The following is a 17,591-nucleotide window of genomic DNA, read 5'->3' as shown; positions in this document are numbered from 1 at the left end:
TCCTATGGATCAAGCAACATTTAACCCCTAACATGTCATCTTAGAAAATAACATAGAAGAATATCTCTGTGTGCTTGATTTAATCAGAAGATTCTTCAATGGGAACATAAAACACTAACAATAAAGAAGAAACAACATGTAACTTCTTCAAATTCGAGAACTTCTGTTCCTCAAAAGATTAAAAAAAGACACTAACATAGTATAAAGGCAATTTGGAAGAAATTATTTGCAGCACAATGACTCCTATCCAGAACATGTAAAAACTACACATTGCTACAAAAAGAATACAAGCCAATGATATGATCAAACACCTCACAGACCAACAAAACTGAGGTATCAAATGAGTAGTTTAAAGGTACCCACCCCCATGAGGAAGTGAGTGAATGGACATTTTTCATTTTTAAGGATTAAAGGCTACAACTGGCATTTTGCTATAGGAATGAAATTTACTACATAATCTTAAATTCTAAAAAATTCAAATGCCATTGAATAGACCTAGGATGTCCACATAAATTGTGGCATATTTATAAAATGGAATACTAAATAATAGTGAAGATAAATATAATTCTATTGCATAAGATTATATAGAATGTTTAAAGTGAAAGTAGTCAGACTTAAAAGACTACTTAGCATATTCTAATTACATACAGTCCAAACACAGGTAAAGCTAACTTATGATGCTGTGTATTGACTGGATCTAATGGAAAGTTCTGAGGTCATTGTGTTTATTGTCCTGGGAAAGGTCTGTGGGACACCATTCTTGCTCTCTGCTTCCTGTCTAGGGAATGTGATCTCTTCACATCATTTAGGATCCCACCCGTATGACACCTTCCGCCATGAGAGCTTCACCAGAGACAAGCCAGCACTGACACCTTGCCCTCAGAACTCTGCAACTGTGTGCTGAACAAACTTCCTCCCCTAATAAAGTAACCCAACTTTAGATATTCCATTATAGTAAAAACAGATGCCCACACAGGGGTTGACAAATGGATTTGTGCAATAAATCCATTATACCAATTTTTTAAAATGTAATTTTACTTGGACACAATCATCCTTATTTGTTTAAATAATATCTGTGCTATTTGCTTTGTGCTAGAACAGTGGTCTAAATGATTCTCAAATACAAAAGATTTATAATCTAACACTTGACAAAGTTTGCTAAATCCTCTTCTAAAAGATTTATTATTGTGACTTTCACATTTGGAATCACTATACATGATAGTGTGTGTTTGGGACCGTAATTAATTTTTCTGTATGGATTTACAGTTAAGACGTTACCATTTACTGAACAAATTGTCCACTCCCCATGACTCTCTGGTGTCATAAATCAGGCATGCATACGTGCATGGATGCATTTCTGAAGTTTTCCATTCTTTCCAAGCAACCACTTACCTAGCCCATATCCATGACCATTGAAAACCTGTTTTACTTGGGATACTTTTTTTCTTTATTTTTGACATTTTTTACATAGTTAATTAGGGCGAAAAGGTTCAAGGGCTACAGGAAAGTGGGTAAGACTATTATTTCCAAGTTGTTTTTGTCAAGTCATCTTAGCCTCTCGCTTCCTTCTTCATCAAGATGGTCTACAGTATTCTTGAGACTTTGTATGTCTACATCAATTTTAAAATCAACTTTTCAATCTCTTCTAAATAACCTTCTGGGATGTGGATTGGTGTTATCCTGCCTCTAAATCAAGTTAGAGATCTGCTTTTTTTTTTTTTTTTTTTTTTTTACAATAATGAGTCCTACAATTCAGGAAAATCATGTATTTTAAAATTTATTTCAACTTTATTCAGTTTCTTTTGATGGTATGCAGACCTTCTGACTGACTTTTTTTTTGCATATTTTGATAAGCTTGTCTCTAGGTTTCTTTTACGTTATAATTTGTGTCTATGTGTTTGTATACTGGAAAGAAAGAATAAACTAGTATCTAGTAACTCACCAAATATCATGCCAAAATGACAATATTATGGGAATTTAAAATGTTAATTCATGTTCCAGGAAATTGGGAAATTTGAGTGGAAAAGGAAATGAAAAGCCTAGTCAAAAAATAAAACTTGTTACACATAGCACGGGTATGAGCATACTCATTTGAATATCTATTCGTGCGTTTTAAATACTTGCTTATAATGACTCCTGTGTTCATAGTGTTTTTCTAACTAAAACAAAATTTCTGGGGAAACTAACTTATAAAAAGAAGCAGGTTCATTTTACGGATGGTTTTTGGAGGTTCACAGGCCAAGATCAGGTGGGTCCTACTGGTGTGGCGTCTGGTAAAGGTTTTCCTGCCTACCCAGATCTTAATTAACACTGCACAGCATCACATGACAAGAGAAAGGGTGAGTGATTACCTGTCTAGATCTCTGTCTTTCTTTCTGTGATCTTACAAAGTCACCAGGATTTTATCATGGGACCTCCACCTTAATGTCGTCATTCAATCCAGTTAGTTTCCAGAACCCTACCCGGGCTTAACTTTGCATCCTTGTAGTACCACAAACATAAAACCTGAGGTCCAAGTCTTTATTTATACAAGGGTCTTTGGGAGGCATTCATCATCCTAACTAATAGTACCTCCTGTGCCTGTAAGCTCTTCAGATTGCGATAGAATGGAAAGAAGGCTGATGAACTCGGAGGACTTCTGGTTGGTTCCCCACAAACTAGCGGTGAACTTGAAACAAGGCTCCTCAGAGCTCAGTTTCAGTGTGTCTAAAATGACCTGCTCTGGAGTTCTCTAACTTAGACATAGGAAGGGGAATCCTTTGATACCTGATGTTGACACAGATGCAACTGTCCTGTGAACAAACCAAGACTCTGTTTCTCAAAAGATTGATTAGTTGTCCCCCCCCAGATTTGAGATGGTTGAAATGTGCTTGATAGACAAAGTTCTTTAAAGAAATGTCTCTGGAGTGGAGACCCATTAGGTAAGACGCAGGTACAAATGGATACAAGAAGAGGCCAAGAAGAATGGACGCTGGTGCCTTCAGTGAGGTGGATGCCAGAGGTGGAGATACATTTGGGGAAAGCACACAGAGGCAGAAGCATAATGAAGCTAGCAGTGCCTATGTGTGTACTTCCCTGACAAGCCAGGAGGGATGTACTGGGGCTCTGCTTTAGCTCTCTTCAAGGGAAGGGTTGCAGCCAACAGATAGGAAGCGTTGCCATTGTTCTTGGAATCTGAGGCAGAGAAGGCATCATAACAAAGCCTGCTTCTCCAAATCCATGCTCCTCCTTGTTTATATAACCATTCCTGCTGGCATCTGTCACTCATCCTTGCTACCTGCCTCAGACCCCATTCCAGGTACACGTACACATCTACCGTGGGACAACAGAAGACACTAGAATTCGTATTTGAATCCCAGCTAGAATCCCAGCTCATGGTGGATGGTAAAGTCGGGTCAAGTATTCTGTTTTGTGCAACTGTGGGAGAATAGCTGACACTGAGACATTTAGATGGAAAACAAACCTGTCACAGTTCTAACTGTGGGAAGGAGAAGTTCAAGATCGAACCATTAGCAGATGCATTGCGTGCTGTTGGCCTGGTCTGTTTCTGACTTGACACCTTGATGGCTGCACCCTCACACCCTCTAGAGGGAAAGGATGCTGTGTCTTCCAGTGACGCATGGAACAGAGCTGAGCTCCCTCCATCGAGTCCTCTGATGAGATGAGAGCATCCTATCCCATTTACGAGGGAGGAGCCTTCCCTACGTCATCACCTAATAGCCTTCTGATCACATGGACAGCAATCAAACTTCCAAACCTTCATGGAGCCTTCATTCTCGAGTCACCCAGCTAAGAAAAGGTGAGTCCCCACCAGGAGTGCTTGCATTGCTCTGTTCCACAAGTAAGAGGCGAACTTCCGTGTGAGGCCACTGCGGCCAGGGGTTATTTTGTTACAGCACTCAGCATAATGCTCCAAAAGGCAGCTGATTCCTGAAACAATTCTCAGAATAGACAGGAAAAGAATGAAAACACAAGGCTAACACGTCACTGTCCTTTCATTTGAGAAAAGCTAGGGAAATTAACAAGGGGGCTGATTCTCAAGAAGCTTCCCCAAACTTGCCTATGTCCTTGGAGAATATTCACAGTCTAAAGATAGGGCAAGAAGGATGTCAGTACGTAACATCTGTGCCTGATAGCTTTGCACTGCCCTAACTTGCATTTTAATTTCTTTCAAATGGCTCATGACACACTCTTATGTGGGATTCAACATTTAGCAACAAAAAAGGCTTCCTTCTCTCTTGGCACTTCTTCCGCCTCCCTTTCCCCCCACACATTCATATTCCTGCTGCCTTCTTCCCACAAAGCTCTTTTTTTGGCACATCGGTTTTCATGAACCATACATTTTAATGAATTAAGTACAGCCCTCCCAGTCACACTTTGATTCTCCCACAGTACCCCGACTTCCTCTCTCCTCCAGTTATGGGAATTCTCCTTCACACCTCCAGAATGAAAAAAAAAAAAAAAAAAAGACACAGAAAATTCTGTCTAAAGTTATGCACAGTGGCTCTCCCTAATATTCGGTGCTGGCTTTCTTTTGGCAGCCGCTAAATTGGTTGTGATCACAAATCCACATAGTTGCCTCTTTATCCTTTTTAGTGGGAGATTCTTGGATTGGCTTGCACCCTATCAAAGAAGAGAGTCAGGGTGTTTGACAGCAAGAGAGTTTAGTAGAATTTCTGAGCAGAAAAGAAGCTTATAAGTCGTTCTTTGCAACCATCCATTTTACCATTCAAAATGCCATGGTTCATTAAGGTGGTTTTTTTTTTTTTTTTTTAAAGATTTTATTATTATTGGAAAGCCGGATATACAGAGAGGAAGAGAGACAGAGAGGAAGATCTTCCATCCGATGTTTCACTCCGCAAGTGAGCCGCAACGGGCCGGTGCTGTGCCGATCCAATGCCAGGATCAGGAACCTCTTCCGGGTCTCCCACGTGGGTGCAGGGTCCCAATGCATTGGGCCGTCCTCCACTGCTTTCCCAGGCCACAAGCAGGGAGCTGGATGGGAAGTGGAGCAGCCGGGATTAGAACTGGCGCCCATATGGGATCCCGGGGCTTTCAAGGCGAGGACTTTAGCCGCTAGGCCACGCCGTCGGGCCCCATTAAGGTGGTTTAACTTGTTCAAGGCTATATGATTAGCAGCAGTTTCTGGAAAATTAGGCTATATCTAATCTTGACAGCTTGTGTCACATGGAGTTTCAAGTCCATGATCTTCCTAGATGTTCAGCTCACCAATTATTGAATGGTAGAAGGTCATCCTTGTACTAGAAAAGGGGGAGGACATATGGGTGCTCAGAAGAGTATCAGGCCTTCCTGGCTAGTCCCTCACACTTGAGCTCATGTACTCAAGATCACTCTGCATGTCTCATTTTTTGAGGTGCCACCAGTTATGCGTTAGACACCGGACCAGGGTCTGGTGTTGTCTCAACAAAATGCCTAACCTTGTACTCTTTCTTGAGTGTACAGTCCATGGGGCAGATGATCAGATAGTTTGAAGCCAGATGAGAAATGGTCCCACCTTTTGCTCCTGGCAAGCAGTCATTTCAGAAGCCAAGGCTGCCTTTCCCAGGAAAAAAATAGCAATGGCAGGAGCAGATGCCACAGGAGCCAGCCTCTGAATCATCAACTTCAGAGGCAGCTTTGAGTTCCAACAGAGGAACATCTTATTCAATCTCCTTCCCACCCACCATCACCACCTGTATGTTTAGAACAAAGAAAGACACCAGAAACTAAAGATAATGTGCTAATAGGATGTTACAGCAAAAACACCCTTGCTCTCGAGCCCCAGAGGCAGTTTATGTGAATGTGTTATTTTCAAGCTCTGTACTTCCTTGTAGGGCTCCAGCTCGTGGCAGTTTGCTGGGTTTCAAGTGTTGTTAGCCAGGGAGTTCAGAAATTGCTTTGGCAAAGGACTCAACGCAAGCAGATTCAACCCTTCTTGCTGCCTCTTTTTTATTGCCAAAATGTCAGACGCTTGATTCTATAGAAAACTCATGAGTGTTCTCCTTCCAAGGAGACTACAGTTAAAAGTTAAGTGGTAGCTGAGGGTTGGTGTAGCAGCACAATGACTAAGTCCACGGCCCACAATTCTGACATCCCATATGAGCATCGGCTTGAATTCTACCTGCTGCATTTCTGATCCAGCTCCCTGCTAATGCTGCTAGTAAAACATCAGAAAAGTGTGTAAGAACTTGGAGTTTTCTCCCCACACGGAGAGCGAGATGAAGATCCAAGTTTCAGGCATCAGCCAGGCCCATTTGCAGCCCAGCCATTGTAGTTGGCAAGTAAACGGATATAAAGTAAAGGAAAAAAGAAAAAAAGATAGACAGTCTTTCTCTATCTCTCCCTCTACTGCTCTAACTCTGCTTTCAAATAAATAAATAAATGAATTTTTAAAAAATGATAAGTAGTAGAGGAAGACTGGAAATGAGAGAAGCTGGAATCTGAATTTACAGCTTATTGACATCAACCTTGGACAAGACCATTCACTCTGGACTTTGTTTTTAATAAGATGTATAGGCTAAGTTATCTGTAACATCTTTAATAATTCTGGCGATATGAACAGTGACAATGTTGTCATTTAATTTTATAGAATACTTATTAAGATTACGTTACATGCCAGTCACTGTAACAGACACTGGAGGAAAAAGGCCCAAGTGTCTTCCACAGAGTACATCGATGACTTAACGGGAGCGAAAGGGCTAAACAGGTGAGTTTGTTAGGAGATGTGGGATTGCAGAGATGTGCACAAGAGAGTTTGAAGGGTACAGTGCTCCCTCGAACCAACTCTCAGCCCTTCTCCACTGAAAGGATCCAAGATGTGCCATCCCAAAGCATGCCACTTCAGTCTGTTGGCTATTTTTTTTTTTAGCTACAGGCATTTGAGAAGTATCAGAAGCAGGAGAGGCTGTGTCATCTTCCCAGTTCCCCTTCAAAGCAGGGCATAGCTTTCCCGAGGGAAAGGTGCTCTGCCTGTGTCAGGCAAAGGAGAGCATTTCTACCTCTCAGGACAGGGAGCTGACCCCAAGATACATTCATTCAAACAAGTCTAGGAAAGTAGCCGTTCTCTTCTATTAGTTTCCCCTGTATCTCTCAGTCCCTCTCCCACAACTTACTATTTAAGCTCTAAGCCCTTCTGTTTGTGTCTTGTCTCATTTCTGCCATTGTTCATCTGTCGCGGAAATGGTGCTTACGCTTCCAGGCCTACCTGTTTTATTGGCTCCTCATTTCTTCTCTGTAAAGGCTCCTAGGCCAGGAACAAGTACTAACTTCAAAACAAAATGTATGCCTTTCTCTTATATTTATCTCTTGTCAGTTTAATTCCCAGGCCCAATCACAGAACATAAAAGAGCAGCAGAAAATGTTTTTGCTCTCTGCGTCATTCTTTTTTTTTTTTTCAAGATTTATTTATTTTTATCAGAAAGTGAGATATGCAGAAAGGAGGAGAGACAGAGAAGAAGATCTTCCATCCGATTATTCACTGCTCAAGTGGCTGCAATGACCAGAGCTGAGCTCATCTGAAGCCAAGAGCTCGGAGCCTCTTCTGGGTCTCCCATATGGGTACCAGGGTCCCAAGGCTCTAGGCCATCTTTGACTGCTTTCCCAGGCCTCAAGCAGGGAGCTGGATGGGAAGCAGGGCCATCAGGATTAGAGCTGGTACCCATATGGAATTCTGGCATGTGCAAGGTGATGACTTTAACTGCTAGACTTCTGCGCTGGACCTTCTCTGTATCATTTTTGCTATTTCGGGAAGACTTGTCTACGTGGACCATATCAACAAGACAGCTGGGCCCTGTGGCTTCTTGTTGGCTTTCACTAGTGAGGTGTATTTCAATATCTTAGGTTGGGATGGGCAAAGGAATATGAAGTTACTTATTTCCAGTCCTGGGTAGAAGGCTTATCGGATTATCGTGGCTCATCTCCAACAGACCTGGTGTTTGCCTTCCTCTGCCCTCCGACTGAGGGCCGATGACAACTTGACTGCGCTAGTCCCCATTCTCTCGTCCCACTGAACTCACTTACAACCTCATCAATTGCTCGCCTCAAATTTGGACTCATCAGAGGCTGTTTTCTGATGGGATTCTGATCAATGCAGGTAGGAACGTAAGTGGAAGCAGGGAAGAGGTGGGAGACAGAGAAGAGAGAATGCATCCCAGAGAAAAAACACAGAAGGAGATCTTCTAAAAAGTTTATTCATTTATTCATTGATTGGCATGTCAGTGGCACAGAGAGGGAGATTCTCCACCCATGGATTCACTCCCCAGATGGCCACAGTAGCCAGGGTTGGGCTGAAGCCAAGAGCCAGGAACTTCATTTTGGTCTCCCATGCGCATGCCCAAACAAATGTATCATCTTCTGTTGCCTTTCCCAGGCCATTGACAGAGAGCTGGGTCAGAAGTGGAGCAGCTGGGTCACACTCTGGTGCCCATTGCCCACTATGCCTTAATGCGAGCCCTGGGAGAGAGATCTTAAAGGTAGCCAGCTAAAGAAATAAAAAGAAGGGACATTGGTGTGGATTCTCAGAACAAAAAGAGTATCCTGGGGCAGGTGCAAATGTTTAACATGACTACAGGGGTACCAGTGAATTTTGAAGGGGAGGCATGAGATCGTATTGCCTGTTCGTGAATTTTGGTTCTGTGTTGAAGGCAATGGAAAATAACTGATATATAATGTGGAGGAAAGCAGGGCTAGAACCAGGAAGATTGAGTGGCAAGTTCTTTCAATGGCCAATGCAAAATATACTGATGGTTTGGAATTTGATAGTAGTGGATGAGACTCCCTGAGGATTAGCTAAAATTTCATAGGGAGGTGGGTGTGGCAATGAGTCTAGATGATACTGAGGTTTAGCAAGTTGGTGGATGGGGCAATCACTCATTACCAAAGTATATCCTAATGAGAGGAACTTCAGTTCAGTTCAGTCTCCTTCAGCATTTTTCTGCATCCTAATGAATTCTGTCTGATCATTGGCTTTTGTCCCAGCATCCAGCTTGCATCTTGGTTTCCCTCAGTTGTCCAGCAAGCGAGGACAGTATCAGTTCCTTCCTGACATGTAAGAATAAGTGCAGGCTTACTCAGTTCTAGACAGAGTCAACATAGAAGATTGTTCCAACGTTCCTACTGAATCCACAAGATAGTCACGAAACTTAACTTGATCATTCAGCAAGTACTTTTGATCATCTGCTTTGTACCTGCCATGGCGGATGCCTCCTGACAAGAATGGTCAAAAGCTGTGAGAAAGGGCTTACACAGTTGAGATTGTCTCTTCCTTGCTTGGCGTTCTCTTCATTTCCCTTGCTCTTCTCTTTTCCCCACATCTTCCTCCTTCTTCTTTAAATTTCTTTTCATATAAGTATACATACAGCTTCTACCTCAGGGGGAAAAAAAAACCTAGTTTTTTGAAAGAAAAGAACCTTGCCTGAATTATTGATTCATGGCTTGATAATGCATCCAGCATAGTAAGGAAATTTATAGATTTCATGAGCTGTTTAATATCTACTTGTGGAGCACTGCCACATGTAATCATCTTGGACTCATTATGTTTCTTTGGCTGCCCAATGAGTCTTAATCAGCCTCCGAAAATGTAAAATGATGGGTTGGAGCCAGAGGGAATGAAATAAGTCAAAGACACATATAAAATCATTATTACATGCAGTCTGTAAGAGCAATCAAGACATGGGAAGGATCAGAGCATCTGTTATTGCCTGCACATGTGTATACATACATGAGCGCATCTTAAAGCACTTTCAGGGAAGGGAGAGGTAGGGCCTGCGAACAAGATCCTTCAAAGCGAAGGCTTATAGACCCATTTTCCATTAAGATTCAAGCAAGTAGGGGGTGGGGAGTTCAAATCATGGGGAAGAAATAGAAAAACCAGGAGCAATCTATCCAGGAAGATGGAGCTCTGTACCAAGAAGATAAAAGAGACTTTATACTCCAGCAGTTAAAATGAAGAAGTAGAGATCATTCCAAATGGGACACAAGAAATTGCTTCATCTTCCTATTAACCTCTGTTCCCCCAAAGAAAACCAGTTGAAAGAAACGAGACCAAAGAATTCTATGCAAACGTAGTAAAGAATACCTTTTATGATAGGAATTGTATTTTATCAGAAAGAATTAATATCGTTTTCTCTCGGGGCTTTGCAAGCCTAGGCCTTTGCTCCTAATTGGTTGCAAGGTCATCTTCTCAGATGCCTGTGGGTGTGTCCTGCGGTATGGAAAGGGAAAGAAAGAGTTGACCTTCAGCTTCTGATATTCAAAATAGGGTTCGAAGCAAGATAATAGTCTTGCCAGAAAGATACTTTTTATCTGATGCCTGTCTGAATTTCTTATCTGTTCCTTTGGCCTTTCTAGAGGATGGTTATAATCTGATGTGGCCCAGGTACTCATTTTGAAAAGAAGTTGGGCTTTTTTCATATCCCAAACAAGGCCCCCTTAGACAGCTCCACATTTGTGCACTTTCTCCTGGTTCCTCAAGGGGGTGACACAGATATCTATCTTCTCTGACATCACCTTCCTGTGGGAGAGTTAGATAAAAACCAACCTGATTCACCCTACTGCCCTTCACCTTCATGTCACTGTGTGTCCCAGGGGACAGGTGATACCATACACCTGCTTTCTTCAAACCCATCAATTAGAATTGCCCAGGGAGAATCGAGGTGGGTAACGCCCTGGACCCCAGTGAAGGCTTTAGTACCTCTCTCTCTCACTCGTATGCCTCCCATCGGCTGGTAGAGTTTGTGTGTTTTCCATGGGTCACCCCTCTATCTGGCCCCCTCTTTTCTCAGAGATCTGCAAGTCATGCATGGCTTCTGGCATGTGGTGTATTTAATTGGGTAGTGTACACCCCATCTCCTTGGACCCACATATCCGATGGTAATTCTTGTTAGTCAAGGGTCTCCTAAAGGTATGGCTATCTCAATAAGAACAGCTGGATGCAGGTTACACAAGAGCCAAAAGAGTGTCTGCTCATACCCTTTGGCAGGGATCATTGTTTCTAAGTTTGATTCTTAAGCTTTAGGCTGTCTGCCAGGATGAAGAAGTGTTATATGAAAGTCACACGGAAGGCAGGATTAGCATTTATAGCTCAGGTCTCTCTCATAAGAAATCTCATGACCAGATGAGTGAAAAGCAAAAATAGATTGAGCACTGACCCAACTACCCCAGTCTTTAAGCTCTTCCAGGTGGGAGAGTTTTCTGGATAAAACGCCTAGGCCTTGAGGCTTGCTGTTCTACAGAAGAGGAACTGCCAGGGAAGAAGGAAGGCAGCCTACGCACTGCCTGTCTCAGGAAGACTAAAGAGGAAAAACGAAGAGTGAGGGAGAGAGGATGGAGGGAGCAAGTAGCCAAAAGGGTTAGTGCGAGCACCAGGTGCCAGAGGCACTGAGATGAATACAGGAGCCTCGCCAAGGGGTGGTGTGGGGTGAAGTCTAGTTCACATGCAGACTCCATCAGTTCCTATCCAACAGTGAGACCTAGAACATGCAAACAGGCAATGGCTAGGCAACCCTTAAAAACAGCAATCTGACTTGTAAAGCGTAGCCCTTAGTCCAGGAAATCGGTCCTCTGTCTGACCTACATAAACAACCCAGGAAGCTAGTCAGCTTGCCATAAGTCATTCAGGCTCTCAGGAAACCAGGATACAGGTTTTAGTAACCATCAAGAGGCTGAAAAATCACTTCTAAACAATTGCACAAACTTGCCAGGGCTGAAATAAAGCTGACAGCTTTATGCATCCCTACGTCCAACACAGGACCAACCAAATTCAAGTGTACCTCCTATTTTGACTTGAAGATATTTCCCAAAAATCATGTGTTACAAACTGAATCCCAGGTGGAACCACCAAGAGGTGATTAAGACTAATATTACGGTGGGATTGGGCCCATGACAAGAGTGTGTGTGATCCAGAAGTGAGCTCAGCCCTCTCTTGTCTCACCCTCTCTTACCCTCCTGCCTTCCGCTATCGAACGAGCAACATGAAAGCCTTGACCGATACTGCTCCCAGCCTCCAAAACCATGAAAAATAAGCACTTTCCCTTAAACGTTTTCTGGAAAATCATCCTGAGTGTAGTATTTCGCTATAGCAACACAACATGGACACAAACATATGCAATCACATAGGAGGCCCTGCTTCTAGTCACTTACAGCCAACTTCCCCACGTTGACATGCTCCATTCAGCACACCTGAGCCTTGTCTTTGCTCCCTATGAAGCTCCCCACAGCTCTCCCTGCTCTGGAGTTACTGCCCATATGCTGAGTTATAGTAACTGACTGCCTTGCTAGAGTGAGCTCAGAACAAGCACTCTTCACTTTTCTTGTTGGCTTGGTCTTCGTTGATTTCCACAGTAGAAGTCATTAGAATGAAGGTGGTTGGTCTAACACAGCAACCTTCTGGCAGGAAATAGAGCATCTAGGCTGGGAAATAAACCAGGACTCAGTGTGTTATGAAAGGCTATTGCGGAGTATAGATTAAGTCACCCAGATGATACTGCTGGGCCTGACCAAGGAAGAGAAGCAATTATTGTAGCTTGGGCTTTTAATGGGATAGATGGCAAGCAGGTGGCCCAAAGTTATTTTTCTGAAGAACTCAGAAACCAGGGCCCTAAATGGCCACTTTTTTCTCTACTAAGAAGATACATAGGCCATATGTTTTCTTTTATGTTTCCAGATGCCATTTTAAGCTGCAGAGAAGAGTAGAAGCGTGAACAATTGTAGTGATCAGTCACTTAGGATGAGTGTTTGCGAAAGGGACTGTCGAAATTAGCGTGTCACTAGCATTGTACAGACAACCAGATCAGTTATAGAAAAAAAATACTAAAACCGTATTTTCTCTTCATGTTTAAGCTGCCTTGTACTAAATTTTGCAACCCCAGGAGAACTGCAACTAGCAGATTTTCCTGTTTCTTGCATTAAACAATTCTGGGATAAAGCAATACTTCGGGGTTTTCAGCAAACAATGTTGGGACTTAGCGATACTTGCTTCCAGTCAGTTCTTACTTCAGGGAAATCAGACTTGGAACTCCTCAAACTACTAATTTAGCAGACATCAAACTCACTTTTAGGCTCTGATTTTAGCACTGAGACTATACAAGAGTACTTCAAAATGTTCACAAAACAATAGAATGAAAAGTTGACTTGGGTGCAAAAAAATAGATTAATGCCCACAAAAGATCTTGAGAAAGGATCTTGAATTTGTGTACTATAAGAAAACTTTACACAGTTTTCAAAATCCTTTTACATTAGAAGTGAACATCTACCATATCAGTTAAACCACCTGTGCTCCGCATTTGAGTATCCAGGTTTGATTCCTGGCTCTGACTCCGGAATCCATCTCTCTGCCACTGCAACCTGTGAAAGGTCACAGTGATGGCTCAATTCACGAAGTCCTTACTACATACATGGGGAAAAAAGCTCCTGACTCCAACCCTTGACCAAACCTTGGCCTTTGCAGGCATTCAGGGAGCATACAAGTTGATAGAGTTCTTTCTCTTTGTGTCTCTGACTCTCAAACCAATTTTGCATCAAAATAAACTTATTTCTTGCTCATATTTTCTGAAATGCTCTCATATTTCAACATTCTTCATTATCTCAGATTACACAGCTCATCCCTGTTATCTGTACGCATCCAATATTTTATTCTCTGTTGTACCATACAGCTCTTGGTCACTATAACTAAATGTCCAAAACAATTTACTTACAAAGGAGGGAGGTTTCTTTTGGCTTAGATTATTACAGTTTCACCCAATCCTAACTGAGCAGATCACATTGGTTGGGCTATCTCGTAAATCTGGGGGTTGGTAATCATGGAATATGTTCAGAAGAAGAGCCACATGGCTAGCCAAGAAGTGGAGAGGACAATTGGGCCCAACATAGGCTTTTATAATCCATCATCTTGGGTTCTATAATCCAGAAAGGCAAAGGCCTGACCTCACACTTGGCATTTTTCCTAAACACCATAGCTGGGCCACTAGACACCTAAATTAATAACCAAGATACAGCAGCTCTCCTGAGTGCTTCAGTGAGAACTTGGAGTGCACTTGTTTCTATAGTTAGCTCCCCACTGAGTGTCTGCTGAGTTTTGTAAGCAGCTGGAAACTTTTCTCAGCTATCAATTCTGATTGTGCCTTCCTGGCTTCTTGGGTCAGGCTCCTATCAGAACTTGGCCTGTGCAGCAGCTGGTATCTCTTGTTCTCTCTGCACCAGCTGCCCACCTACCTAAGAGACCCAGAGCAGCCATACCTTCCAGTATGGCCCAGTGAAAAGGAACTTGATTGCTTTTGTTGTAGATACCTTCCTTTTTTCTGCTTTTCGCCTTTTATTGCTACTGATTAGAGCAGAAACTCACTTTCTGTCCCTAAACATCTCTTTGCCAAACCTCACTTTATTTAATTGACCCTGTGTGTCTCCATGAATCATCATGCTACTATCATTTTGTTACAGCCACACTGGTTGGAAGAAGTGAGATTGTATACCTTGAATGAAAAAATGAATGGATATAGAATGACTAATATCTAACTTCAAATACTAAAAATTAAGGACATATTTTGAAAATAGTATGACAAACTAAGACAGGGATATATATCGGACCTGTTGGTTACGACGACCTGTTCCATATCAGAGTGCTGGGGCTTGAGTCATTGCTCCTCTCCTGATTCGTTTTCTGCTAATGTTCACCCTGTGACGTAGCATGTGATGGCTCAAGTTGCTGGGCCTTTGGCAGTCACGTGGGAGACCCAGACTGAATTCCTGGCTCCTGATTTCATGAGTGAACCTGTGAATGGGCTCTCTCCCTCCCTCACCTCTGAAATAAATAAAATCAACATCATTTTTAAAATGTAAATACAGAGGCAGAATTGTGCAGGGGGTTAAGCTATCACTTGTGATATCCTCTATCAGAGTGACAGGTCATGCTCCAACTGCCCCTCTTCCTACCCAGTGCTCTGCTGATGCCCATGTGAAAGTGAACAATGAAGGCTCTGGTGTGTTGGGCCTTTGGCACTCTTGTTGGGACCCTGGATGGAGTTCTTGGTTCCCAGCTTCAACCTGGCCAAGTCTGGTCATTGTAGCTATTTGGGAAAGAACCAGTGGATAAAACTAACTCTCTCTCTCTCTCTCTCTCTCTCCTCTGTAATCACTTTGCCTTTCAAGTAAATAAATAAATCAATAAATGCATTTTAAGTAAATACATAAACTATTACATGTATTTTATGTACTTGTGTAATTGCATAGAGCTGAAGTTGACAGAAATTCCTGGAAGGGAGCTCCCAGTGTCATAAGGGAAGCTTTTCTGATATCAGTCATTAAAATCAACAGACTTAATTGGATCGTTTCTGTATTTGGATACAGATGATTTAGGTGTGTTCTCTTTGGAAAAGTTTATTGAACTTACGACATGTGTAACTTTCTTGTATGTCTGCTATCTGCCAGGAAGAAGTTCAAAATGAGCAGCCCCTTCCCTTCACGCCTGTGTGTCCTGTCATCAGAGCTATTGGAGTTGAGATGAAACACTTTCTCACTTGGGAAGTCACAGGAGATACACAACCACAACAGAGAGCCAGACTGTAGCTAGTCTCCTCAGGCTCTGGTCCCATTTTCTGCTTCTTCTTCAGACAAGGAATTAGCATGGTTCACAGGCTTCTGCTGTCCAAATCAACACTTGGAAAATCATACATGCTGAAATGGGAGCTGGATCCAGGAAGCTAACGACAGTAATAGTGACATCAATCTTGAGAAGTCCCTGGGTGACAGGGACTCCTAACTACTTGGTGCATATGAGGGGCATGAGTGGCTACAGTTTGCAAGTTGGGGAAGATGATCAGAAAGGATGTTGGGAGAAGGTGTAGAGAGAAATTTAGCAAATTCTGCTCTGGTTGCTTCTCACTCATCTCACCCCCAGGTTGTCTGAGGACCTGGCTGTCAGCAATGCCCGCATCGCCACATACCCCGAGCCGAGCGGAGGGACTAGGGTTACAAAAAGACAACACAAGACAACACACAGTGGGTCATTCTTGTAAAGAGAATGCCATTTATTTGAGGCCAGCCTGCCTCTTTTATAGTCTGCCTAGGTCCTCCCAGTATTATCCCAATGCTCAAGCAACTCCTAAGCTCCCCCGAGAGCATCTTAAAAAAGGGGAAGCAGGAAAGAGGAACTTGCAGTCAAGCCAGGGGCTAAATGTATTAGGCCAAGATTGCCCATCCTGTTACCCCTTAGGAACAAGCTAACCTATGGAGTTAACCCTTGGGAGACCGGGGCCTACACCTGGCTGCAAGGGCCCAAGGCTGAGTTTCATGGTCTCCCCTGGACAGAAGAAGCCCTGATCTTAGGTGGAATTTGGACGGAAACAGACATCTACCTGAGCTGTTGCTGCTAGGATTTTACTCATACCTGATGTGCAAACTCCAAGGCAAAGCCTTGGAGCTTGCCACTCTCAATCTTAATTCTCTTAAGGGCTTTAAGTTCAACTTAGCTGGAGTGGTTAGTGCTGAGGGGATGGAAAAAGTGGGACTCAAGCCCTCCATCCTGCTTAAGCTTACATGAGGCAGGCCTGTGACCCTCTCTGATGGGCAGTACTGGAATGAACAACAGGAGGTGTTACACCCAGCGATGGAGAGCTCCTGAACAGGCAGCCAACGGCACATTCCACCCAGAGTGGAAGCACGTGCTCCTTAACCATGGGCCTGAGTCCCGAGAAATGTGATAGTGTGCGATTCCTTCACTGGGTAAGCCTAGATGATGCATAGATCAAACCCTTCCCGTGGCCTCTCGATGACATCAAGTGACACAGGAAATGAGCGACATAAGAGTGCTGCTGGTGTCATGCAGCCAACTGTTTCCCTGTTAGCTTTTTTTTTTTCCCGTAAGGGGCCCACTCTAAAATAGAGACCACAACTGCAACAGGGCACTATCTAAACCAGTGACACAGTCTCCAGTCATCACTGTTAACCATTTTGTATTTACATAGTTGTGTGTGGTATGCTTTCACACAACTGGCAGCACAGAGGGTGTGTTGACGTCAACACCACATACCCTGACAGCTACCATGTCACTAGATGCCAGAAAATTTGAAACCCATTGTCCTCGTCCTCTAATGAGACCACCATCAAATGTGCAGCCCCTTGTTAATCAAAACATGGCATGTAATACATGATTGTGTTAAGCGTTGGGATTTAAACTAATCCCAGTAAATACAAGGGAAGGAATACAGGAAGTGTCCATTAACATAAAGTACAATAAAGTGAATTTACTGCATTATATTTTGAGCCGGTATGGATTTTGATGACCTCTTTTCCTATGTGCTTTATATACATCGCACAATTATTTCTCATATGGTATGAGATTGGACCTATTATTAAGCCCATTTGATAGGTGAGAAAATTGAGGCACCAAGAGGTCAACTAACTTGGTTACAGTCGTAGACAGATCATAGATTTGAACCCAAGAAGTCTATATTCGAGTCTATCCCTTAACTCCTTCACCAGCTCTCATGCTTGATTAAAAGTCACAATGAAAGGGGAAATACTCGCATGGGAGTAGCTGAAGAATAGGCTAAAATTAATAGCAGAATTGCTTTTTGAAAGCAGGAGGAGCATGCAAAATG

Source organism: Ochotona princeps, chromosome 1, assembly GCF_030435755.1.
Source record: "Ochotona princeps isolate mOchPri1 chromosome 1, mOchPri1.hap1, whole genome shotgun sequence".
NCBI lineage: Eukaryota > Metazoa > Chordata > Mammalia > Lagomorpha > Ochotonidae > Ochotona > Ochotona princeps.
The sequence above is the reverse complement of the archived record's forward strand: the minus strand, read 5'-3'. Positions refer to the sequence as shown.